The sequence below is a fragment of the Corvus kubaryi genome, unplaced genomic scaffold, assembly GCF_017639235.1.
Source record: "Corvus kubaryi isolate FWS band 111438036 unplaced genomic scaffold, C.kubaryi_AGA036_p1.0 61900, whole genome shotgun sequence".
Taxonomy (NCBI): Eukaryota; Metazoa; Chordata; class Aves; order Passeriformes; family Corvidae; genus Corvus; species Corvus kubaryi.
This window is the reverse complement of record NW_024581425.1, coordinates 26,066-52,587: the sequence shown is the minus strand read 5'-3', so window position 1 is coordinate 52,587 and position 26,522 is coordinate 26,066. Positions and strand designations below refer to the sequence as shown.

The window sequence follows — 26,522 nt, the reverse complement described above, 5'->3', positions numbered from 1 at the left end:
GTGTGTGTGTGTGTGTGTGTGTGTGTGTGTGTGTGTGTATCCCCATGGGTGACAGGGACGTCCGGGTGGGGCTGTGAGCCGGTCTCCGCTCCCCTCGGTGCTTCAAGGGAAGCCGCAGCCAGTTGAGCCGGGGAGGAGCGGAGACCCCTGCGGGAGCCACTCCGGCGCCGTTAACCCTCCTCTCCCTCTGCCTTTCCCCGCAGGTGCGGCCGCACCGTCGAGGCCGGAGGCGCCACGGGAGCAGCGAGGGCTGCAGGCAGGTGAGAGAAGCGACGGGCATTCCCCACACCCCCGGGGATTCCTCACACGGGGCCCGCCCGAAAGCCGAGGAACCGTCCAGGTTCTCGGCTGCTGCCATTCCCTCAGACCCCGGTGCTGGTTACAGCCAGGCTCGGCCTAACACAGCACTAGGCCACAGCTGCCCCCGGACCCCCAGCGCCGACAGGGTCCCAGGCAGCACCTGCTGCCCCCAGGCACAGGCAGCAACCTCATCGCACACGGGAGAAAGCCCAGGATGGTGGAAGGGAGGTCAGGGCATTGAAACAGGGGGGCAAATCCATGTAAAGTTGATACAAATTGTATATAAACAGGCTGTCGTGGATTTCTAGTGAAACCTGTCGTCTTAAGGAGGTGGGGAAGAAAAAAAGTTAGTGAGCATTTGCCTAAAATCTCCTTACTTCCCTCATCTTTCCTTCTTTATTCACTAGTTAACACTCTTCCACTTCATGGTTAAATGCATTGTCTGCTGTCTGCAGTTCTCGTAGTTTTTGTCTGGTAGATTTCTTTCTTTTTTCTTCTTCTTTTTTAATCCACCATCCTTGAGACAGCTAGTACAAATTACTGTCTACCACTATAGTCGTGAGGTAGAAAATCAAGAGGCAAATTAACTGATAGCACATGTTTTAAAAGAAAAAGGACCCTCTCCCAGTAAAACAACCAAACATATCCTTGTTTCAGTCTTGTTTAGCCATTGTCCCCTGCTCTGTTTCCAGACATGGCAATTTTAGAGAAAGATGAAGTACGTTCCAGTTACAAAATGAAAAGTTTATAGATAAGTAACTACATAAAAGTTTTTTTACATTTTGAATTTTGAATTCATTTTTCATATTTTGAATTTTAAATTCAATTTATGAGTAAATGAAATACACAGAGGAAGGCTTTTTGCAAGAAGTCCATTTTTGTCTTTTTATTTTGGCATCTAATTTCTTGATGGACATTATCTGCCCACAAATTGCGGTGGACGATTTGCTGTAGAACAACAAAAATATCTTTCTTCAGAAAGCTGCCATTATGGGCAGGTGTCTTCAGAGGTTAGGAGCTCCTAACCTGCCACCTGACTTACGTCAAACACTCCTTTAGGACCCATAAATCTTAGCAGTGCTTTACTGGTATCAGCTCGTTTGCCACCATAGTAGACAAACTCTGCTTACTTAAAGATATGAAAGAAAAGCAGCTTCTCGTAGCCAAAGATGGGTAAGGCCTGCTAGAGCCTCGAGTACATGCGACTCCTAGACTAGCATTTAATCTGCCCCAAAAGAGGATGTGTCAAATACTAAACTAGTACTACTCTTGAGGTTTCTTAAAAGGTCAAGGCATACATTGCTAGGAGCGGGGGGTCAGTGCATGTTAATTTATGTCTGTTACTGCACTTAATACAATTATACAAAGGCTAAGGGCCTATGAATAGAACTGCTGCTTAAGGCCTCAGCCTCCTGTATTCCTGTCAGTTAAGGGCTGAGAAATACCTCCAACCATCTGTAAAAAATTGCTTTGTGAATACGGGCCTCATGAAAAAATGATTTAACACTCTTACCCTACCCTCCTTCTACCCTCCTTCTCCCCCCAGTTTTTATTAGTATTTGAATCTTTTACAGATCATCTGCACATCAGTTCTCATTCTTTCTCTTTTAGATGTGTTACCACAAATATATTTGGCTATAATGTTTGCATTAGCTGTAGTATGCTGCCATCTCATTTCTGGATGTAGAGATTGCTCTTATAAAGGACTCATGTAAATTACCTTTTATTTGTATTATTATATTTTCAGACAAGTTGTGTAGTGGTTGTTTTTCATGTAACTTTCAGTAACTATCAAGCCTTGTTGAAACACTAGATGTTTTTAAATATATGTCTAAAGGGGCTTTTCCTATAAATTAAAATAAGTATCTTTCAGCTTTTCTGCTACAGGGCAGGTTAATTCAGTTGATGTTATGTTGTTGCCCCTCTCCCCCCCCCCCCCCCAAAAAAAAAAAAGGACAAAAAGTTATTATTTCTCTTTCTTTTTCTGAAATATTTTATGGGAACTACTTATGGACTACTAAATAGGGTTTTTTGACTCACTGGCAGTGTCTACAGAAGTGTGTTTTGTCAAAATGTTCCCAGTGTTATCATCACGGGTTTAGCATGACAAGTGGAAGTGTCCTGATAACCAGTTATGCAGTTAGTAGTGCTTGCAGCGTGCTTAGCTGACACTGCGTTTATCTAACGTTGAGAGTGGGAGAGTGATACCCCAATGAAGCCTAATTAGCAGTAGAAATGGTAGGAAAGGTTGGCAGATTTATGGTACTGCAGACATGATATGGAGTCTGGGGGAAAACACAGGATGTAGACTTCCCAAAGTTCAGAGAGGAGCACTGCAGCAGCCAAACTTAGTCTGAAATGACACGATGCTATTTCTGTTTGTAAATATAATCCATTTCCATTTGTAAATATAAACAGCAAAGAGCAGCATTGTCCATGGACTTTGTTTGGAGCAGGGAGAAGCTGCACCTAATTTAAATACATTCAATTTTCTGTGTAAGTGACCAAGTAATGTTCAGAGCAGTACACAGAGGCACAGGGTTGGCTGCATACATGCACAAAAAGTACATATGCATGTGAATATAAAATGGAATTATTTTCTAGCACTTTGTTTTAATTCTGGGTAGTCAAGCTTATTCATTTGTAGAAGAGAGTTACAAAACTAGTCCCTGTGAAACTCAAGGTTTCCACTTAAATTAAGAAGTGACACCTGTGTTTCATAGCATATTTGATGCTGTTGTTCAGGAGGGTTTGGAAGGATGATAGAAGATGCTTTATTAATTTTTCTACATGCACATGGAGAAATGCATGACGGTAGCAGCATGACATGAGTCTCATTTCTAATACAGTTTTAGTCTCCGTAGAACCTCTCTGGGGTTAGTAGACACCATCTACTCCACGTGGCCACAGTCCAAATTCCAGCACAGCTCAAGTGCTTCCCGTGACCCATGTTCCTGTCTGTGTGCAGGTAGTCACAGGCTGACCTGTAAGTGTGGTGACAAGGACACGCATTCAGGCACTGGTGGTACCTGTGCTGGTCACCAGGATGCAGCATCAACTTCTGCAGGAGAAAAGAGATGATTCCCTCGACTCGAGTGGGAGGAGAAATGTGCCCCCTGTGTTTGTCAATGAGTTGTAGTGTCTTTAGTGCTAATGTCTAGGCACCACGTAGTTCTCTTCCAGCCAGGCATAGATGGGAGACGTGAGAGGAAAAGGGAGATGAATTTAATTTTCTCTTTATTTTATTAGAGGATTCCCTCATCCCCAAAGCTCATTCTCTGAATTTGACAAATCCATGCTCTCCCATTGCAGCAGCTCTGTCTCCTGGGAGGTGGCCAGGCTGTCTTCTGAAGTCACCCACTTTGTTCACCAGTGGAGGTACTGAAGAGGTTATTGTCACCTTCTCCCCACAGCTGAAAGTGGGCAAGTAGTTTTTAAAAAGGGCTTAGAGAATTGTGAGTTTCTAGGCCAAGAAGATAGTAAACAATTTACTAAGAATAAATTCAGGGTGTGCCCTGGAAAAGGTGTTCCATCATCCCTTATTTTCAGCAAGCTATAAGTAAACAGCATGGGATAATGCCAAGCTAAATAACATAAGCTATCATGGGTTTCTGCCCGAGTGGACAAGGTTCATTTGCCTGGGAAATCTGAAAATTCTCAATTTGTGTGCAAACCTCTCTGAAAAGGCGAGTTGCAAAAAAAAATTCTTCTGAGAATTTGATTGTTTTAAATGATGCCTTTTCAAAATGACTGCAAGGTTGAAGGAAAAAAATGGAAAGCAGTGGGACACTGCCATGGAGAAATTACATCCTTTTTAAAGGATGTGATTCTTCCATTTTTGTTCTCTTTGTATTATCTGCCCTCATGTGAATGTTTTTACCGGAGAGGTGTGGGAGGCAGAAAGCACTGCCAAATCAAGGCCCACCACACCCTTGAGTTTTTAGCTTTACTGAAGAAAATAAGGTTATTTTCCAACAGAGGAACTGGGACAAGCACTGGGAAAACGTGCTGTTGTTCAACTCATCACAGCATAGTCCCAGCTGTATAGATGTAAGTCAGCCTGTGCTAGTGTCCACCCTCACTGCAAGCAGGAGGGAAAGGAGGAAGTGGCCTAGAAGAGAGGGCATTTGATCTTGCACTGAGTGGATGGCACACAGTGTCCACTCCGGAAAAAACATCAGCATTTCCTGGGAGAGGAATAAAGACAAAAAAGGCCAGTTAATTAGGAGAAGGGCTGGGGAGACGTGTCCAGCAGCCATGACACTATCAATTATTTAACTTCAATATATAGCAATATATAGAATACATAGTCAGCGGTGTTAATTTAACAGAAGTACCCTGAGCTGCAAACACCCAAAGAAAGACACAAAAGCCAACACAGAAACATCTCAATGCCTTTGTCTTTCTCTTCTGGTAGGTCTGGCTGGGTGACTCAATAAAATTCTGCATGTCTGGCGTAGCTGCCCTTGTCCTTAGCGGCGAGCTGATACCAGGTCTCTCTCTATCACTTTCTGGTTTCTTTTCTAAATACCTTTAATTATATTGTTTTAGTTATTTTTTCAGCATGTGTTCACATCCTCTGTTTTGTCACAATAAAAATGGCCAGTGATTTAAGAGAAGACCTATTTGTCTGTTAAGAAAATGTGAAAAATCCTAACATACCTGTTAGAAGTTCCTGGCTGTGCCAATACTTTTGCCAGTTTTGATGTGAACATATACTCATTGCTAATTTGCTGTTTGTTGGTCCATCTCCAGTGCAAGGATGGTGCAGTGAGGGCTTCCCTGCCTGGGCACAGTTCTTAGCCTTTGTCATAGACCCGCTCCTGTGGCCTCTTGCTCCTCAGAGAGTCTCCAGCCCATGTGTCCCAAGCATAAGGCTAGGCGTAATTCGTGGTTGGAAAAGAAATTGGATTTCTTCTCGACGTAGAAAGAGAGGGACAGACGACATGACTTTGGGGGGGTGTTGTTTTCTGACAATATATTTGATAACTCTCTTTTCCTTCCAAATCAGGATTTATGAAGCCAAAAAAAGAAACAAATTAGCAGAGTGACAGGTAGGCTTTTTAAAAAGATCTGTCCACTGTTGGTTCCAGACTCACCCTCATCAAAGCAACACTTCTCAGCCACTCTCCTTACCCTCACAGGAACATGTGCTGGGGAGGCATGGTATGGCACAGGTAGAGAAATGACTAAACGCAGCTCATGGTGGGAACGTGGCAAGACAGTTCTCATTTTTCCTCTTTCAATCCTCCCTCCTTTTAAAAAAAAAATAAATTCCTAGTCTTCCCTTATTTTTATTTTATTGTTCCTTCTTCTTCTTTGTCCTGACTCAGGCACATGCACACTGTCTCTCTATTTTCCTTCCATTGTGTCTCCCAGATTCACCCACCTCCATGGACACCTGTTCCTGGAAAGGGCCCTCAGCTGCTTCCCCTGCTACACTGCTCCTCCCACCTTGTTTCCCACAATGCACACAAGATGAGTGCTCCTGGTGAACACAGGAGGTGAAAATTGCGAGTCAGGCCAGAAGGCAGAGGAGTGAGCCTGAGCAGCCAGTTCAGCAGATGTGATCAGTAGCTGGCTTGGCCACTGTTTTTGGGCACTTGGCGTTTACAATGTTCATCATGGATGCAGAGTGCACAGGCATCAGGGCCTGTCAATGTAAGTGTGAGAAACCTTCCCCTCACCTGCTGAGTTTGGTGTTAGGGTTCCTCACCTTAATTGCTTTGTAGGTAAATTAGAGTGGTGTGTGCTCCACAGAGTTGATGTGGACTTTACAGGCAGTTTAGAAAGGAATTATCTATTTGCAGTATGTTGCAGATGATGATGGAAGTTACAAGGCATAGAGGGGAGCACATGCTCCCTGCTTTATGACAAGTTGAGGCAAGAAAGGATGGGAAGGAAGAATGCATTACACAAAAATAGGATTTATTGACATGTATTACACATTTTTATGTGGAGTTTCATAATTAACTCTGTGTGTATGTTCACGTGCATATGTTTTTTTCACGCAGTTGTACCAAAAGGCCAACCTAACTGAACCAAACTAAGAAAAACAGGAGGAAGAGGAAACCCCCCAACTTTACACTACTGATTTCTACACTGAACTGTTTGAGTCCATATACTGGCATGCCTCCCACACCTTCATCTCTGGGCTTTATTAAGAGGTTGAAGGACTTGTGTAAAGCGTGACTTAAAAAGCCAGAGTGCCGAGTCACGCAGCTGAAACATTTGGGAGCTCTGCTCATCAGGCTTGCAGTATAAGGAACATTATGTTGAAAAGTGACCCTCGAAGTAGTCTTGAAGGACCTATGACAATGAATTTTTAAAGTCATATGTTTTTCTTTAAAAAAAAATAGAGAAGTACATTTGTGAAAAGGAAAAAAAAAAAAAAACCTCAACCATCTTTTGGGTTTAAATTAAATTAAAAAACTTTATAGTTAACATTAAAAACCAAAAGCAACTGCTTTTTGTTAGTACATGAAAGCAAGGAGGCAATATGGCTAGAACAGGAAGATAAACAATTGATCTTCAAGGTTGTTGGGTTACTTTTTACTGGCCAAACTGAATGAAATGCAAGAATAAAGAGCCTATAAAATGGGAAATCAGGATTTCCCCTTGTTTATTTGTTTTTTTTTTTTTAGTTTCTCCAAGTGCTTTCTGCTTTTGCTTTTAAAAAAAAAGAATATCAGGAACCATGACATTTTTACATAATAATTTTAAATTTATGTAATAATTTTAACTTATTATAACAATTATACAAGGTACATTTTTTACTTCTTCTTTAGTTTTTCTTACCCAGTACTTGTGACTATATAAATCTTTGTATGTGCATGGACAGATGTGTATGTGCACACGTGGACATATCTTCAAATACAGGTACATGCAAGTCCATAGTAGAAGTAATAAAGGCAAAATGTGATCCCTTTCTTGCTAGGTATAAGTTTTGCAAAAAATTGAAGATGGTTTACTGATCCAGAGGCTTTAATGTACACTGAGAAAATTATAGTTCATTTCATAAATATTTACTAACTTTTTAAAGGCCTATTCAGTATTAATTATGCTGAAGTACAGGGCAGATTATTTTATTATATCACAGTTCATGGAGTCGAGGACATTTTAAAAAATAATGTTTATTGACCAGTGACTGCCTGCATTTCTGCAATTTCCACTCAGGTGTTTTTTTTAATACCAATTTTAACTATTTAGTCAAGAAAATATTTTCTGGCTGTTTGCATTCACCAGCAGTCTGTTGCAATTCAAAGCTTGGTACGTAGGTTGCAAACCCAGCAGCTGTTTCTTGAGAAAAGTAACTACATCCTGATCCAGCAAGGGCTTTCCTCTTCCAAGCAGACTTCTAACAGGACTTAGCCTGACCACAACAGGGCTTCTCACAGCAGTAAATGCTGCAAAGAGACACAGATGCTTGCAGGGAAAGGCCTTTTGTTTTGCACTACTGCATCTGAGGTTTTTTTTCTCATCCTTTTCACAATGGGTAAAAATATCTTGCTTGTGTTGAAAATCAAGCTCTTGCTGAATTTTGCTTTACTTTTAATTGTCCAGTTACAGAAGTGGGATAAAGACCTTACAGCCTCCCTGAAGGATCCTGGTCTCTGAATGTCTATTTTTTTGTCAGTTTGAACAGTTTCCATAGGATGTAGTTTTGGCATTGTGTTACTGGCTATCTGTTCCCATGCTTGGTAAACCTATTAGCAATAGATATTCTGGCTTTATTAATTCACTGCCCCATGCTACGTCTACTCCAGGGCAGAGGGACTATTCAAAGCCCGAGAGGAATATTTTGGTTTCTAGGTCCTTTCTGATTAGGTTGTCAAAATAAAAGAGTAGGGGTATTTTCTTTTATCCATTATTTTTAATTTTTTAATTTTAATTTTTTTTTATAACACTAACAATTATTGCCTGGCAACTGAACAGAGACTTTCCAAACTTATATCACACAAACCATTTCTACCTTGCTTGTTTCCTTCTCTGATTATTCACAGTCATACTAAGCCTTTCTCAAGATAATGGGCTTAAAAAATATATGTATAATGCAGCTCCCAATTTGAGAATGGAGATCCTGCAGTATAGCACTCAGTAAACAAAATGTTACCAAGTACTGTCATGCCAATAGGTTTACAGATTCCTAAATGAACATGACTGCAGAAACTCTTGTAACCTGCTATACTATATCTTTTTGCATAACACCTTCATTTACTTTCCCATATGGTTTGTGAGATTATGGAGTCAGTTCTGCTCCTACAGTGAGGCCATTAGTAAAACTCCTTTAGACTCGTATACAAAAAGTCCTTGTTCAAGAGTGATAATTTCTTATTCTGAAGTTATTTGACCTCTTATTTTGAGGCATATTCATCCCTTTTGTTTATTTTTTTCAGTTTATATATATTTATGTACAGTAGAATGTCATGGTTTGGGTATTTTAATTGCTGCGCAAATTTAAAAAGCAGATATTACATGCAAGAAAAACAATCTTAGAAAAACAATCAGAAAAATCTGATGACGTTGAAATGGAAGAAAACATTGTGCATAAAGTAACATTGCATTTAATCTTTGTCTTTTCAGATTAATTTGGGTGTTCTGATGTATAAAAGTCCACAGTCTGTCCACTCCCAGCCCCCACATTGTCTAACACCCATGTAACCCACTGGTACCACATATGCATGTCCCCCTGTATTCCCCATATGCTGTAGATGAAATTTTAGCTAACATTGTCTCAATTAAATAATGGTCATTGCTTTTCACTCTTATTAACTAAATAAGTCTTTTGGCTCATTCCTTTTAGAGGAATTTCTTGTATAGACTTGAACTGGTAGAATAGAACTCTGTATGTGGAGGACTAGGTATATGGGCATGTATGTAGGCATAAGTGCATTAAAAATACAGGAAAAATATAGCAACTTAAAATAACAAATAGAATCAAATTAATCTGTCCCTAGGTCATTTGTTTTTAAGGCATTTGGTTAGAATAATAGAATTTTAATTTGTTCATGAAACTGCAGTATAGTTCTCCCATACAGTGAAACAGCTATGTTGGAGAGGGATTTCACAAAGAGTTGCTTTGAAAATATGTTTGAACATACCCGTCTATAAAGTGCATACCTAGTCCTTACCAAGTTTAACCAAATCTGATCCAAATCCCACTGAAATTAAGGGCTTTTTTTTAACCGAATAGGAATTGTATCAGTCCCTTCAGTAGCCTTGTTTATTTGAGGGTAACAGCTGTCAGGATTTCTCCGTGTGTGTGTGTGCATGTGTAGCTATGTAAATTTTATTCATGTATCATCATATAGAAAAACCCCATATGTTTTGTGTAGTTTTACTGTGGCTTTGTGCATGTATTAGGTAGGCACATGTCCATGAATTAGTACATGGGAAGAGTTGTGTTGCAGTGGTCTCCTCTTTATGCTCAAGTATTTATTTTTTTTATATCTGGGAGACAGCCATCATCTAACCTTCAATGGGGAAAATGGCAGATGAATTTTTGCTGGTTTTTTCCATTTTAATTTGTCCTTGAAGGTCAAAATTATTTTGGTGATCACTTCATGTCACGATTTTTATTTGGAAACAGACTGTAATGTCTCTGGCACAAGGACTGAGAACTTAAGAACACATATCTGAAGTGTCTAACACATCAGAAGAGATTTTTTTTTCCCCACTCCATAGTGGTAAAGCAAATATGGGCCAATACCTGCTAATTTCATTATCCAAATTTTCCTAACCAAGTCCACTTGCTTAATTATGGAGCTAAAAATAGTGTTTTCTTTCATAGGTGGCTGTAGTATCTGTATGTAACATAGGCATTACATTAAATAATTGTTCTTTGATTTACAATGCTTTTTTGTATCGGCTTGCCTTTCCTGCTGCCTAGTTTAGGAGCCTAACCTCAGACAAGCAAGTTTGAAATTTCAGGCCATTGTTTTCTAACATTATAGATGGTCCCCAAACTATACAGCACTTATTTCTTTATCAGTTTTAAGAATAAATGAGGTACTGCTTTCTGGTATCCAAAAGGTAACCACAGTTAGGTCTAACGGAGTTTTGGGAAAAGGTGTCAAGAAGGAAACAAGTCAGCTTGCTTTCTGTTATTTCTAGCAGCCCTGAACAGTATGTAATTTGAGTAATAGAAATTCAGTGGAGGGAATAGAAGATTTTGGATCTAACGGCATTCTGAACAATGCAAATTGTGCTAATAGAGCACGATGAAATGTGAGCATTTGGCATTTCAAATGAGAATTTCCCCTCTGTAACTTTACCTTCATTACCCAAAACACTAAATACTCTAAACTGAAGTTGTCTTATTTTGAACAGTCAGTATTCAGGTTAGTCTTTCTTGCAAGCTTGGGGGTTCGGGTCTGAGGCTATAAGCATCAGCCTAGGGTGAAACCCATGTGTGCAGCCAGTCCTCCACTCTCTTAGTCCAGCAGACATGTGAGGCTGTGGCAGTGTGTCAGACTGGGTGAGTGGGCAGGAGAGGGGACATGCACCATCCTGCTGGGGCCACCTGCAGCTCTGGCACCAGAGAGTGCTCTGCTGGTCTACCCACCGCCCTGCCACAACAGCAGCTCAGCCTGTTAGAAAATCTGGGTCAAAAGAAAAATGGAATATATGTGGGTCTGATCTTTTGTCCCAGACAGTTTTTAACTTTAGAGGGTTTTAGTCTTGTAAACAGGCACGTGTGTAACATGTGTGAAGTCCCTTGGAGCTGTGGTGGCCAATACTGGTCAGCTGAGCCAGCAGCCAGCCTCAGTGCCTGTTGTGTCAAGGGCTGAGCTAATTTGGCGAGCGAGGACGAGCAAAAATGAAGCAAAGTGTATGCTAAAAAGAAAAGTTAAAGATCAAAAAGATATCGAAAGTACTAGGGGGCTCTTTTTGAAATTAGGAGTTCTGGCTGCATGATGAATGCAGGCTTGACCTCTTACTTGAAGGAATATTTTAACAGCTTTTTTTTTATTTATTCTAAAGTTAGGCAGTTTTGTAATGGAGACCTTGAAGATGTTTTTAAGTAGTTGCTTTAGAAGCACATTTGCCTAGTATGAGTAAGCTGTAATGAAAGTTTTACTTTGTATTTGCTTATTCAAGGGTCCAACATGGAAGCACGAGAATGCTTTGTAGGGGGGTGAAAGATAAGTATGTCTGTTAGGCATGATACAGTTTCCAAGCCCGTGTGTGTTAAGGCCTAATGTAACTCACTTTTTGTACATTTACCACAGTCTTGTTTCCAGTAAATGAAAGGATTTATCTGAGTGGCCAGAGCAGAAACTTGCATTAAAAATTAGCCAGAGTATTATTCCTTTGCATTCTTTGGGAAAAAAAAAAATTCAAATTTACAATGAAGCTGAGAATAAACAAAAAAAAAATTAAACCTCTACTCTGTTGTTCTTGCTGCAGCTAATCAGGGGGCTATTGATATATAAAGTGCATAATGGCTGCTACAGCTAATAAAACAAAAACTAATTGCGTGTTTAGGTAACAGTCAAATCTATATTGCCCCATCCCATGAATCTGCTGCTGTGACATGTAAGCAGGACCTAGCCCATTGGCTTCATACGGTCAATTCAGATACAGAAAGGAAGCAGGTTTTGGCTCAGTCATGTGCAAACAAAAGTTCTTCTGCACATTCACAACTAAAAAAGCAGGTTTAGGATGATTTTTTTTATATGAATGTAACCCCGAATAGGAAGGAAAATAATTCCATTGTGGTAGTAGTGGAAACTAAATGTTAAACAAGCTTGGGTCAGAAAAAAAAAAACCAACTGTCAGAGCAGCATACTGCCATTTTACCAGTCTCATCTGTTAATATATATGTTATTAAGTAAATATGAATATTAAAAATAAATGTTAATCCTCTTTTGGTATTTACTCCACGGTAACAGTCATATTTTTCTCTTTAATTTTGAAGTTAAAAATATAAAAACATTTTGCTGTTGAGAACAAAGGCTGGATTTTTATTTTCCCCTCCATTTAAACTACTGATTAACAATTTATTTACTTGTCACTTATTGTTGACCATCCCAATTATTGCTTTTTATTTGATATTTTACTTGCTGTTTTTTCTGGACAGTATATGAAATAGGTTTTCATTTCTGTAGGATTCTAATCCTCTATTTCTACATACATTACTAATATTTTCCTGAGAAATATCTTGCCTTTCAAGTGAGAATTTCCCCTCTGTAACTTTACCTTCATTACCCAAAACACTAAATACTCTATACTAAAGCTGTCTTGTTTTGAGCAGTCAGTATTTGGGTTAGTCTTTCTTGCAGGCTTGGGGGTTCAGGTCTGAGGCTATAAACACTTCTGTACGTATGAGTAAGTCTAATTTTGTTAGTAGTCTAATCCAGCAGGGCTCCTCAAACAAGTATGTGTTTGCAGGCTTGGGACCTGCAGATATTTGGATGGAGGAGATGATAGGGAAGGGCTACAGATACCAAGTTTTATTTTTAATTACACATGCCTGCCAGGATCATCAAGAAATATGACAGTATATTTAATGAAACGGACTCTTTGGGACACATGACACAAATGAAGCTGTTTGCCTGATTTGATAACCTAAAATAAAATTAACCTAAATACCTGATATCTTAATCAAATCTAATCATTGTGATTGTTGAAACTTTTGGTCCTGATTTAGTTAAATTTTAGGTACCATTCAAACATCTAAAAATCTTCCCATCTGATGATACCTGGTTGAAAAATTTGCAAAAGCAGGAATCATTTTCTAAAATTTGTCGGGGATCAAAAGGCTTTTAGAAGATTCTATAAGATTAACAGCCTTTTGGGTTTTATATAAAAGTTGTTAACGACTGCTGTGTTTTTTCACTAAGAAATTTGTTTTGGTTAGTTAGGCCTTTTTTTCCCCTTCACCACACCCCTTCCAAACTGCAGCCACAAATTAAAAACCATCTAAGAAAAAGCTACTTGCCTGGTTCTTGATACTGCTCTTACTTAATTTAATGGGATCAGTATCAGTTTTAGAGGTGAGGGGTATGGTGTAAAAGCAGAAGGAGAGAGGTACATAAAAAGAGTATTTCACAACTTGGAGAATATTTATAATGTAGTCAGAAGCCTGTGCAATGAGAGAAAAGGGATCTGTGGATATAGTCAATGGTAAATAAGGAAACACGACAAATCAATGTTTTAGAAGCCATGCCTACAAATATGACAAATATATCTACCTAGGAAATGGCAATTAAGTTTTTTAAAAATACTGGTTTTGCAGTAGTGAAATTAAGAAAAACTCTGAGAGTCAAATTCTGCGCTCAGACATATATTGCCTGATGGCATCGAGAGGGAAGATTTTAACATCTCACATCTGACTTGGAACCAAACCAAAAAGACTATTTTCAGATGACTCTGGAGTGACTTCCAGATCAGAGGATCCCAAATTGATCTGCCAGTGTATAGAGAGATGATTTCATCAGGCATAGAGAGCAGTCTCTTTGGAGTTAAACACGATAGCTATTGAACTGTACATAGCAATGACAAATGGCAATTTTGGCTTTTACAGGGAAGAGGGAATTTACTCATATGCAGAACTTCATACTACAGAAGACTGTCTGCTAAAATGAGTGACAGAAATACTGGCTATCATGCCCTCTTCAAACTGCTGTGTAATGGCTTTGCTCCTCTGTCCTGTAAATATGACTAGCCCAAATGCATTGCTAGGTTCTGTGATTCAAACAGAGCATTAGTAAGCAGGACTTCCAGATCCTCCTCCAGGGTCCCCCAGCTTTCCAGTATAAACCTGGACAGACATCTCTTTTTCAAATGGTATGTAGTATCTACATTAAACATATTTAAGCAAAATGGAGGCTTCAACAAGCAGGCACAGTTTTGGGTAGACTGATCCTAGGCAGCTGGTTATCAGTTTGGGGAGATTGGCATACACACATTTATTTATTCACTTTCACTTCTTTTATGAGTGTAGCTTGGTGATACCATCTGAATATCCTGGTTTCTGATCGTTTCTGAAGGGTCCTGTCTGGAATAGTGATTTGGTCTCTCTCCATTTTTAAAAATTCTTGAGCAGAAGAAAGAAGGCAGCCTGTTGTGTCAGAAAGCTGTGTACAAGGATAAGTGGAAAGGCTCTGGTGGGTCTTCCAGAACCACACTGACCAGAAATTAACTGTCATTTATCTGGCAGACACTTAACAATATCAACAAGTCAACACTTGTTTTTTTTCTCAGATGTCTTTAGAGGACCCAGCTAAGCTGCCTATGATGTTTCTTAGCCCTTTGTTTCAGAAGACAATCATCAAATCTTTGATTCTTACTTGTCCTGCAAGACATTTCATTTATGAGGCTATTGACATTCACAGTCTAAAAAAATTCCAAATTGAAAGTTGTTGTCTCCCTGTTGTTAATCAGGATCAGATTCTTGAAGACCAGCAATGGGGATGTCCCTGTTACCTTTCACCAGGAAAAATAGGAAAAGAAATGTTGCCTGAGTGTCTTATGTACAGTAGCACCAGAGTTGACAAAGCTGGTTTCCTGGCATTGTTTCATGCCTTGCTGTAAATTCTGATGGATGCTTTTCCTGCAGTTGGGCCATTCATAGCTGCCCTCTCCTGTGTGGATTCTCTGGTGCCTAATAAGGCACGCTGTCACAGTGCAGCCTTTTCATCCAACCTGGGACATTTACATGTCTCTGTAAGTCTTGCTGGCCACTTGTTTCCACAAAACTTGTGCAAACTCAGTTACCATTGAGACCTGTATTTAAGTACCAGGACTGAGTACAGACTACCAGCACATTCAGCAGTTATTGACCACCCTTATGGTCACTTTCTGTGTGTCTTGTCCATGCACATGTACACACACATGCACACACACAGCATGATCACAAGGCTTGTTGCTATAGGAAACCAAGCTAAAAACAAGCAAGGTCAGAAGGCATGAGCTCATTGTTTTCCTTTTCCTGTTCTTTCTTAAAAACTCCTAACACAGGCTTTTGTTATTCATTAGATTAAACACAGGTTTGGATGCTAGGTGATGGAAATCATACTTGCTGCCTGCTAGTTTTATACTGCATGACATGGTGGTGTCCATCATGGAGTTTGTCTGGTTGCCATCTTTGTCAGGCCTTACCTCACTCCCTAGTCAGTCTCTACTAGATTTAGTGGTCATACTTGCTGCTTGAGCTTGCAGTTTCCTTCCTGGTCCCCTGCTTGTTGTTGAGAACGTCTCCCATAATCACTTTGATCTCACTGCAGAGTTTTGCCCACCTTGAAAAAAGTAGCAGCATCACAGGAACAAAAGGTATTCCAAAAACCCAAGCAGGGTCATCAGTGGTTAAATATTACAGAAATCGCTAGTCTGGTTACAACTGACTCAACTGGCATCTTTGCTTTAGAATAAATATTTATAGTGTATTATGACTAAACCTTTATAATACAGAGGTACTTCCCTGGGCAGGAGATCTGAGGTATACCGTAACTCTCCATAAGGGAGACACTTCAGACCTGGCACCATGTATCTTGAAGGCTCACATCACTGGCTGTGTCCATGCTAGTGAATTATATGCATCCTGCATTTGGTAACTGTTCATGGGTAACACTTCTTTCTTTGTCCCCCCTAACAGAGCAGCAAAGTGTCACTTTTTTGACCGACATGGTTACTTGCAGAGACTTATTTGTCTTTTCAACATGAATTGTTGCCTTCTCTTCCATCTTCTTCTATCAAATACACTTGCAAAGTACAAGCCATAAGGAACATCTGGATATATATGTGTAAAACAGCTTAGTTAGTAATATAAGCATAGTATGTATTTCTTTATCTCATGTAAACATTCAAATAAGGTGCCTACAAATGGGCACAGTTATTTGTACATGTTTTATCATGAGTGAATCAAAATAAGTCAAACTTCGTATTTTCCATATACTGTTTTAGAAATTCAGAAATTGGACACTTACTTGGTTATGGTGGCCTGTCCCCATGGCAAGGGAAGGCTTGTGCCTTGCTTCTGATTTTCTCTGCTTTCACATGTACTTGCTCTTACAGAGGTTCTGTTCTTGGGTAAAATCAGAGAAATGTCAGCCTTGAAAAATACTTCCTCTTGTCCTGTCTGCATGCTTTTTTGCTCCAGTGGATGGAAATTATGTCTTAAATGTCTATATTGTTTATTAATGATTCCTTTGCAGGGACGATTAGGAAATCCCAGTGGTACATAGCTCACCCCAATCCTATATGCATTTCTACATCTTCTTTTCCCTGTCTTTGTCAGTGCTGCAGAAACAGAGTACCCAAAGTCACTCAGCAATGGCCTCCAGCCATCTCAGTTTTGTTAGGCCTTCTAGGGACAAAAGCTCTTCTCAGCATCAAGGGTTTATTGAGGAGGGGGAAGAAGCCTGCTAGGGTAATGGTGGGAAACTGTAAAACTTGGAGGGCTTCTGGCCACCAACAAGGGCACGGAAAACGCATTTTCTGAAACTCTCTTTCACCACCCATCCCCAGCTTCCCTAGAACTGTATCACTGTCTTTACTAGTTGTATACACAGAGTTTGGGCTGCTCGTGGTGCCAAGCCATGAAACATTTGCAGTCTGGGAGCTGTGCTGATGTTATCAGATTGGCAGAGAAAGGAACTATGAACATACAGTTATTTTCAAAAGCCATCTAGGAGATTAAAGTTGCCACAGAGTGTGCACCTATCTCCCTGCATTCTTTCAAACCCTAGGGATATAGCTTTAAAATCCTTAAAGAAAAGGAAACTGGCAGCTCACTGAGAGACACTTCAGACCTGGCACCATGTATCTTGAAGGCTCACATCACTGACTGTGTCCATGCTAGTGAATTATATGCATCCTGGACCATTCTCTGGCACTGAGGTCAACTGGCACAATACATCCAGTATCCATACTACTAAGCTGTCTTGATCTCCCAAGACAGGACAGCCATATGCAAAATGTCTCTTGAGAACAGTCCCTGGCTCGTGGTAGCTTTCAGCCCTCACTCAGAAGCTGTTTGAGAGAGTGCTGGTTGGTCCTGGCCTCAGCCATGCCAGGGATCTTCGAGAAACTGGAGAAGAGATGCCAACAGTAGTGTCCCTGGCACCATTTCATGTTTCAGAGAAGGTGTAGCCAGCAGTCTTGCAGGTGAATTGTGGGTGCCTTTGCCACAGTAAGAAGATGGAAGGGTTGATCCTTTTTACAAGGGCTGTAGTTCCTTCTCTTTGTCAATCCCTTTGTCTTCTCACTTAAACATGAGATTTTATTCTGATGAATGCTGGAATGGCTTACTATTTTCATCTGTTTAATAGTTTGCTGTTGTGATTGTATTTGATTGTGTTTGAACTTGTATTTCCCCAAGGATAGGGAAAGGGATTCTATAAATATTATTTAATTAATAAATGTCAGCTTCTTTTGTAATGTAGTCGGGCAGCAAGGATGTGCACTGGGAGAGTGACCAGTACGGCCAGAAAGGCATTGCTGTTTTTATTCCTGTGCCACATTCGCCATAGTTCCAGTGCCACTGTTGCCAGAAACTCTAATGCCACCACAAAGGACATTATCTATTATAAAACCCTTGCTAAAGCCCCAAGGTATTGAAGGCAGATAATAAATCACTTAATACCTTCTCAGGTATTTTTTTATAACTCGTAGTTTGCTGCCACGATCCACAGAAAACCTGTAATGGAGGTCCTACTGAAAGGATGCACTTGGTCAAAAGTTCTTGATTTGAGCATTCAGATTGCTTTGATCCCTTGTAGGCTCTTCAGAAGATCACCAGAATTATTTTGTTCCAGTATAATCTTTCAAGGTACATCTTCATTCTGAAACATCCTGTGGAGCCTGATGGAAGCTCTGGTTGAATTTGGCCAGGCATGTTAACTGGGCTTCTGCTCACTGACTCATTTGTCAGCTGTGGTCTAGGAGGCACAGTGTTAGCCAAGGGGAAGAGGTTTCCTTCTGGTGATTATTTTGTTAACTGAGAAGACTTTAAATTTCTTGTTAATAATATTTTACAAATCTACAGGTCAAAATCTGAAATAAAAGACAATATTTTAATTAAATGCTGGTATGTCCTGGGCAAATCAGTGATGATACAGGACCATGGAGATTCATTGTAGTCTGTTAAGGTTGTGTCTACATTCTCAAATGAGTGTATCTATTCCTAGCGCTATCTTGGATACGTAAACAAAATATCTTAGGTATTTTTGCTATTCTGAGGCTTTCTGTTAGACTGATAGTTGAGTGAAATATTCTGTGGGACAAATGCTGTTTGCTTAACTCATGGGAGCTAGTCTGCTTATTTCAATGAGTTAGCAAAGTGAACTGGATTTTGTTGTTTGGGGACTATTCAGAAAGCTGTGCTATATTTTTATGGAGGATCCTCCAGTAGTGTGGACGTCACTATATGATTAAATCAATGGGAAACCTGTGGGAAAGTTAGAAGGTATGGCATTGAGTTCACAACGTATTGAGATTAACAAACACATTCTTGAAGGGGGGCATGCACAAGGCAGATGGAACCAAATTCTGATACATTTCAAATGGTATTAAGTAGTAGTCATTGTTATTTCTTATGCTGTATGTATAGGGCTTCTGTGGATAGAAGGACTACTGCATATACAGCACTGGGATTATTATGTTCTAAACTGAGAATTTTAGAGTAGTTTTAACAAATGGTCTATTCATTTGTAAAATCTGGAAATGTATTCTGTCAATGGAGGTTAGTACATAAAGACTGATGACTGTTGGAAAAAAAATGTGAACTTTTGTTTGAATATAACTATTTGTTTTGATGGTAATTGAGGCAATTCCTTCACTTTCCACAAACATTCATTAGATGATATTCTGTGGAAAAACTGTCACATGCAATGATGCATTTCTGTATCCATATGAATGCCTGAACTGGAAGTTTGTGTGCAGTTCTTAGGGAAGCCTTTGATGGGTTGTAAGTTTACCAGCCAAGGGTAAAAAACAGATGTCAGGTGATTTGTGTGACCAACAACCCACTATAAATACTAATCTATGAGTGGTGAATTCCTAAAATACCTAAACCAGTCATTTTGGTGAGTAGCTTGTGAGCAATCTCATGGGCAGAAGTATGTTGGCAATTACTCCTTCAGTAATTTGTGAAAAATATATCTGCTCATTGACATTTTGGAAAAAAAGAAGACAAATCACTTAAATGCATTGCAGGAAATATCTTGCCAGCTCACAACCCAAAACACATGACTCTACTTACAAATATTTAGACGCCTTCTGATATTTTTGAACTTCTGGTATTTCTTATTGGAAGAAGTCTGTCTAGATGTGCAGACCCCCCAGTTCCCCAAACAGCAGAAATGTAACCCCAGAGCTGTGACACAATTTGAATAAAACCCCAAATCTGTATGAGTGGCTTGGTCCCAATCTGAAATTTGCAGCTAGATGGCTTTTTTTAAACAAAATTTCAAATTTTTATGCTTGGATATGTTAAAAAAGATGGATTGCAATTTGAACTTTGAACCAAAATTCACTTCTGAAGGCTGTTACGCATTAGCATCAGGGATCCTAGTACATATTTGAAAATGCGGTTATTGGCAGGCATTAGTTTAAACTCCTCTGCAGACCACAGGTAGATCCAGAACAGTTCATAGCTCGTGATTTATGATCTGCTGCAGTTACAAGATTTACGAGGGCCCATTCCGGCAACATTCCCTTCTCATTGGCCCTGAGAATCAGTTCTGCCATGCTGCTCATCTGTGACATGCTTTAGAGGTTCAAAGGAGGTTTGTTTCCTGTGTCGTCTTCTTCCTTTTATGTCTTTGCTGAAATTCCCAACAAGAAAGGTCATTTATAAGGGTGTGTGTTTGTGATGTAGACATGGGACATGAATTGAGACTGACAGATTCATTTCATGCAGGATACATGAATAGTGCTTGCAACTTGTGGTCCATATGCGCATGGACTGATTTCAGATTGGTAGCTTAGCTGGCATAGCTACTTCAAATGTGTTCCTTACAAGGTTATTTGTGCAATTTCAGCCTCATTTCAGTAGTGACTGGAAAACAGATCCCATCATGTATAGACATGGAGCTCTTCATGTGTTCCTTTTCTGGGTTGGGGGGGTAATATAATTTCCTGACACAGCTGTTTATTTTTCTACAATTGCCTAATTAAGACTGAGTTTCTAAAGCACTATATTACTAAAATAGTTTCATATTTCACTAAAATTTCTTCTGGTTCTCAAGTATACAATGACTGCCTTTGCATAGTCAAAACAGTATCCCTCCATTATAATTTGATGGTACAACAGCATTAAAATTACTTTATGTTGTCTACCCATCTATCACAGTATTCCAAAAGCAATTTGTAATACGACAGATTTTGGTTTTATATTTTGTACAGTTAAAAAGTACAAAGAATTTTGAAACCCTTCACATTCAAGACCAGTGAAATGGAAATACGGCAAAACCACATTCTGCAATAGGTACCTCACAAATAATTTCTCAGTTGCATCTGTCTGGCTATAGAAATAATAGTTAAAAGGGCAAATTAATTGTTTCTAGCTTAAGATTTTCTTTAGAAATAAACCAACTGAAGTAGAGATATTTCATTGAACTTCTTCCTGAAATATACGTTTTTGTTTATATTTTTGGATTTCAGCTTTCCTCTGAATGATTTGCTATCCAAAACAAAATCAGAGCTTTTCTAGTACACAGTAATTAAAAAAATGAAAACTAACAAGTAATAGAAAATGAGTTTTGTTTGTTGTAGATTGGTGACCTGTACTGCAATGCAGAAGGCAGATGATGACCTGAAAGTCAGAGAGACTGAAAAGAGGGACAAAACTTATTACAAAATGATTACTGAAATTGGTAAGAAATTTGTGCTTGGAGGCAGTCATGTGTCTTTAAGCCTGTCACGACTCAATTCAGCTTCTTCTTTTTTAAAGTGTTCAGTGATGAGACTGAATAAAGCATTCCCAGCAACTCTGGTAACGTCAGTGCTGCTGGCCTGAAATGTTCCACGTTTTGTCGTAGCCCTTCTCCCCACATGGGATGTGTTAGTACACCTTGTCCTGTTATCAAGTGCCCCCCTTCTTCTGCCCCCATTCTTCTTTCAGGCACTGGGATTTAGAGTATAGGTTTTTGTGAGAACAGGGGCTGGTCCCCTTTCTCAGGATTTCTTTCCTCAACAAACAATGACTTTGCACAGTGTCTGATTGGTTTGGGGGAGTTGTTTATGGTAACTACTTGAGTTCAATGGAGTTTTTGTGTTTTCTTTTATTGTTGCTAATTTGAATTTATTTTTAAAAGGGGAATTAAATTACCGAGACAGGAAGATATTGATGCAAATTTCCTTACTGCTAAGTTAGTAGGATTGAAATTAGGAGCATGTACATATCTTCAAGAAGCATCAAAAATATATAACTACAATTTAGGGACCTTAGAAAGATTTCAATTTTAACAGAAATGTAATTCCTTGACTTGCTTAGCTCATCTGTTTTTTAAATGCAATGACCAAGACTGAAAAACTCTTTGCATCTTCAGTGATTCCCTAGGATTGTGCTGAACCCTTCCTGAGAACATCCTACGCAGATGTCTCCCTGTTTTCTCCAGGGTATTTCAAAGACTCCCCAAACCAAGCAGTGTGAGAATTATGCTTTACAGTCTGTTCCACCATATATCTTCTTTATAATTTTACCTAGAAATTTTGTGAGGGAGTTCCAACAGCAAAACTTACACTGTGGAAGTGTTGTAACGTGTACTACCACACATACATACATGGAATTATTTCACAGCTCAAGAAGACTAAATTCTCTGAGATTAGCCCTTTTTAGCCAATCAAATGCTACAGAAATAAAACACTTCTATTATTTGTATCTCCTTTTGTGTACAGCTATCAGTGTACATTCAACCCAGAGGATCTTGTGGTGCTTTGCAAATGACATATGTACAGGAATTCCTTCTCCTCTGAAATGCCCAGGCTTAGAGGGTGGGCTGCAGCCAAGAAAATAATCAGCTTACAGCACACTGCATAATGTGTGTGAACTGCACAATGTGTGTAAGGATAATTCTGGCCAAGGGCGTATCAGACAGTACATCTCACAAGTGCATCCTGCTGGAAAAGGCTAATATTTAAAAGCTCTATTAAAATTTTAAAAGCTATCAACAACCTTCTTCGTTGACAGTCAGTATGATCCACTAAGTTTTCTTTTTATTTACACATGTATATCTATTTTTAATATCCATACATACAATTAAAATGTTGATTTATCATTGAAATCCCTAAAACTTGTCTGCTTTCACAAGTAATTTCCTTTAAGCACCAGGTTTTAATAACCGGTGATAAAGGGAGTTAGAAGAAACTTGACTTATACATCTGAGAGGACAATATACATCTATATTGACTAAGATAGGACAGTATATATCTATATTGACTAATGATACTAACTGACAGCTCTGAGTACCAGCCCATACACAGACTTACTAGTATAAACTGTGAGCTAGACAGTGAAATGTGTGTGGGCATTTTTCTTTTTAAATACTATAGCTCCTGCTGACTGTTTCTTGTTACTTATGTAGTGCTGCTAGCTTGGAGATCCCCAAACATTTTACCAAGGTTAATTGAGGAATAAGCCCATTTAAATGGGGAAGAAAAAAAAAAGTAAGAAAAAGGCTCCAACAAAAACCTAAAACTTTTTTCCCTGTTTAATAAATGAGAAACCTTCAAAGAGTTCTATGATGTGGCTTTGTCAATAACACGTGGTGAGCCCTGAGTTCATACCTATTGTCAAAACTGAGTGCCATTACTACACCTGTCAAGCTCTTTCTCTGTCTGGGCTTATCCTTCAGTTTACCTTTGGAACAGAAGCAGCCAGTTGTTGTGGGACTGTACAGTCCTACTACAGTGAGACTAACTGTGGTTGTCCAGTAGCGTCCACAACAGCTGGAGTGTTGACTAGTAATTATAAGAAGGTCAGCAATGCTTATAACCTCCCCAGTGGTACCAGTCTTCTATTACGAAGACTTTTCATAGGAGACCTTCAATAAGTGCTCCAATGTCTTGCGGAGAAAAATATGTTGATGTGACCTCTATACCATCATGAGGAGAAAGGGCATTGATAACCTCAATCTTCACCATAAGTCTCGCTTTGCAAAGAATTTAACTTAGCTCCTCTAACTTGTTTTCCTTGCTTTGTCCTCTCCTTTCATTCTCCTCATCTCCGCACTGACTCCTGGATGCCTCTATTCACAAAATTATTACACCAACTCTCAGTTAATGTTGCTATTCAGGTACTGTCTTTTTCTGCAGATTCCTCAGAACAGATTTCTTCTGCAAGTCCTTTCAGAGGAGATCTACCAGTGAAATGTCCATGATAACAGATTGAAAAGGATGATAAAATAAAATGGTGAGGACTATGTGGAACCAAACAGCAACCACTGGCTGTCTTCTGTAGAACACCCTTGCGCTGCTCAAGCATCCCTACTTTATTCCTGCCTTTTCTTCATGCTCCCTAAGGTATGTTTGGGATTAGTTTAATTTAGAATATTAGCTTCTCAGGAACCAATGTTTTTTAATATTTTTACCTGTATTGGGATATATGCACGTATGGCACTGAATCAGTAACAAGAGGAAAGGCATCAGCACAGTTCCTTTAGCTCAAATTTATGTGTACTAACCAAAGGATTCATTATTTCTGCTCTTCCATGCTTAGATTTCAAAGTCAGATCTTTCATGACAAGGCTGTAGATGGAAAACCATACTTTGAAATAAAACTTCAAGAAGTAAAGTGGGGATAAATGATCTTTATAAATGTAATCCAAGTAGTTATTATTTAATAGCTGATATTTTTGCTTCTCCCTTCCCACTTACTGCTGAAAGACATCAGCAGCTTATAAAGAGAAAGAGCCTGGCAGGGGAAAAGAGCTGATTTTATTTCTGGAAAATAGGGATTTCTCTCTGGAATATGTGTGAGTGCTGGTATGTACACACTAAAGTGTGCATGCATTTAGTGTAGTCACTAGCTTTGAAACATGTGCACATGGTCTCTCTATGAAAAAAAAGAAAAAAAAGATGTTCAAGCTCAGATAAATTTCCAGGCTGATTTGGGCAGAGAGACAGTAATGGGGGGTTATGTAGCCAGGATGCAAATGCCTTCATAATGTATATGCTGTCTGAGTGTAACTGTGTGTCCTCTCCATGTGTGTCTGCGTGTTGATGAAGTGTTTTGCATTTATTTTTCTGTGTGTCTGTCTGGACATACATACAATCCATTTTACCAGTTCTTCCAAGGCAGTGTGAGTCATAACCATATCCATTTAGCTGTGTTTGCCAAGGCACATGTTTGAGTTCATTTGAGTTCTACATGTACGAGTCAGGAGCTGTGCTTGTCCATGATCTGTGTATGCATGCATTCATGAAGACATGGTTAACCTGCTTTGGTCTGATCTGGAGAGGTGAATAACTCTGTGCAGAAGGGTGTATATGAGGGAAGTTTGCTTTTACTAGTTTGCAGATATTTAACATATTCTTAGTGTACAGAATGCTGACCGCTGAGTGCTTATGACAACATCAGGGTTAGTAATGATTGCCAACATGAAAGGTATTTTAATTTATCAAGATAATAATGTCCATATTCTTGCACAAAATTGATTCTATTTTCTCTCATTCACAAAAAAACCCCCCCAAAACCCAACCAATCAAACAAAAACAACAACAGCAACAACAAACCCCCCCCAAAAAACCCAAACAAAATTACAGCACTATGAGAAACCTGACCTTTTTTTCTTAGGGGAGTGCAGAATATGGCCAAGATTGGTTTTGAGAGGTTTTTTTTGTTTGCTTTTGCCTTATGCTTAGAAATACAAACCTTTAGATTTTTGATGCCAAGTTTGGAAATTGCATCCCTAGTAAGTGTTTTAGAGGCACTTTGAGCTGTCTGGTGAGCCAAAGTGAGAGATTATACTCATCAGTTTTTCTGTCTACTTAATTTGTTAAGTGAAGTAATCTTCCTGAAGTAGGAGCATTTCACATAGTTTTCCAAAGAACCAGGAATTTTTTTTTAATGGTAACAGAAATAAAAGTATTTCAGTCTCCAGCATCTTGAATAAAAATAAAGACTTGAATTTTTATTGCTTCATTTAATAATTTAGGTCCATGCAAAGTGAGTGCAAAAGAGGTATTGATGCTCTATTTTGCACTATTCTCTTACCTGAGTCTTGAAACATCATTCCTAATATGGTACAGAGTACCAGCATGGTGAAACAGGTGCTTATACAGAGCTGTATATACAAGGGCCAAGACAGCAGAAAATTAGGGCATAGGGGCCTATCCCAATTCCCACAAAGGAAATGGGAACTGGATTAAGCCTAAACCTCTAATTACATAGGGGTAATAGTCTATCAGGACTCCCACAGCAAAAGGGAGTTGGATCAAGCCCAAGACTCTAATTGCATTTTTTTCCTTGCCATTTTTGTTCATATATTTTGTTTACTCAGGCTCATCATTACATTATTTTGTAACTATTATGATAGGATTAGTGGCCATTAAATATCTGATTTCTGAATGGTATGTCTTGTTCCTTGTCACTGATGTCCCTGATCTATGTCAGAAAGGTTTGTATATTCTGGTTGGTATAGCAAGAGATAGATACATTTACCTAATTGATTGAAATGGATCAAGGCTTAAACATTTCCTACCATCACCTCAAAGAGCCATACTACTTTTCTGTGTGTAGAAAACAATAGAGTGCAAGGCCACACCAGCACCTTTTTCTTCCCATTTATCCTGGTGTTCATACCAATGCCTTTGAATTTCTGCAGTGAGGCCTAGATATATCCAAGGAATTTTATAAGAAAAGAGCATTACTGGCTATGTGAGAGATAGCTATTACTTGGAGAAAGTTCCAATGCTGTCTGTTGTTTTGGAGCACCCCAATACACTTGTTCAGTTTGTTCAATACCAGATTTCCTCCTCCTCTTCTAAGAGTAACTCTGCAGTGGTATCAACATGTCATCTACAGTGCAGATGTTTGGAGATTTGTCCCCTCTTTGAGTCCCGTCCCCAAGCATCCCAGCTCTAGAGTCAGAAGAGAGTTCTGGCACATACCAGGCAACGAAAAGTGTGCCCATACTTCCAGTGGTACCCTGACTGTGCCATACTGGCAGTCTCAGAAGTACAAGGCTGTACAGAGGCCCTGATACATGATGGGAATTCTCACTGATGACAGTAGAAACTGCATGCGTCAGTCTAGGCAGGACTCCAGGTAAATGATG

At 39.3% G+C, this 26,522-nt stretch overlaps 1 long non-coding RNA gene across 5 annotated transcripts in view; it reads left to right on the top strand.

Annotated features, from left to right (window-relative positions):
* The first annotated feature begins 11 nt into the window (after positions 1–11).
* Positions 12–26,522, top strand: part of LOC121672409 — a 52,570-nt gene continuing 26,059 nt past the window's right edge. For 4 of the 5 annotated variants that reach the window (XR_006018875.1, XR_006018876.1, XR_006018872.1 and 1 more), the window contains exons 1-2: positions 12–260; positions 23,560–23,766. This is a non-coding gene — a long non-coding RNA (uncharacterized LOC121672409). Of the gene's footprint in view, positions 261–21,018; positions 21,120–23,559; positions 23,767–26,522 lie in introns of all 5 variants that reach the window. The other variant, XR_006018874.1, reaches the window with a different exon arrangement.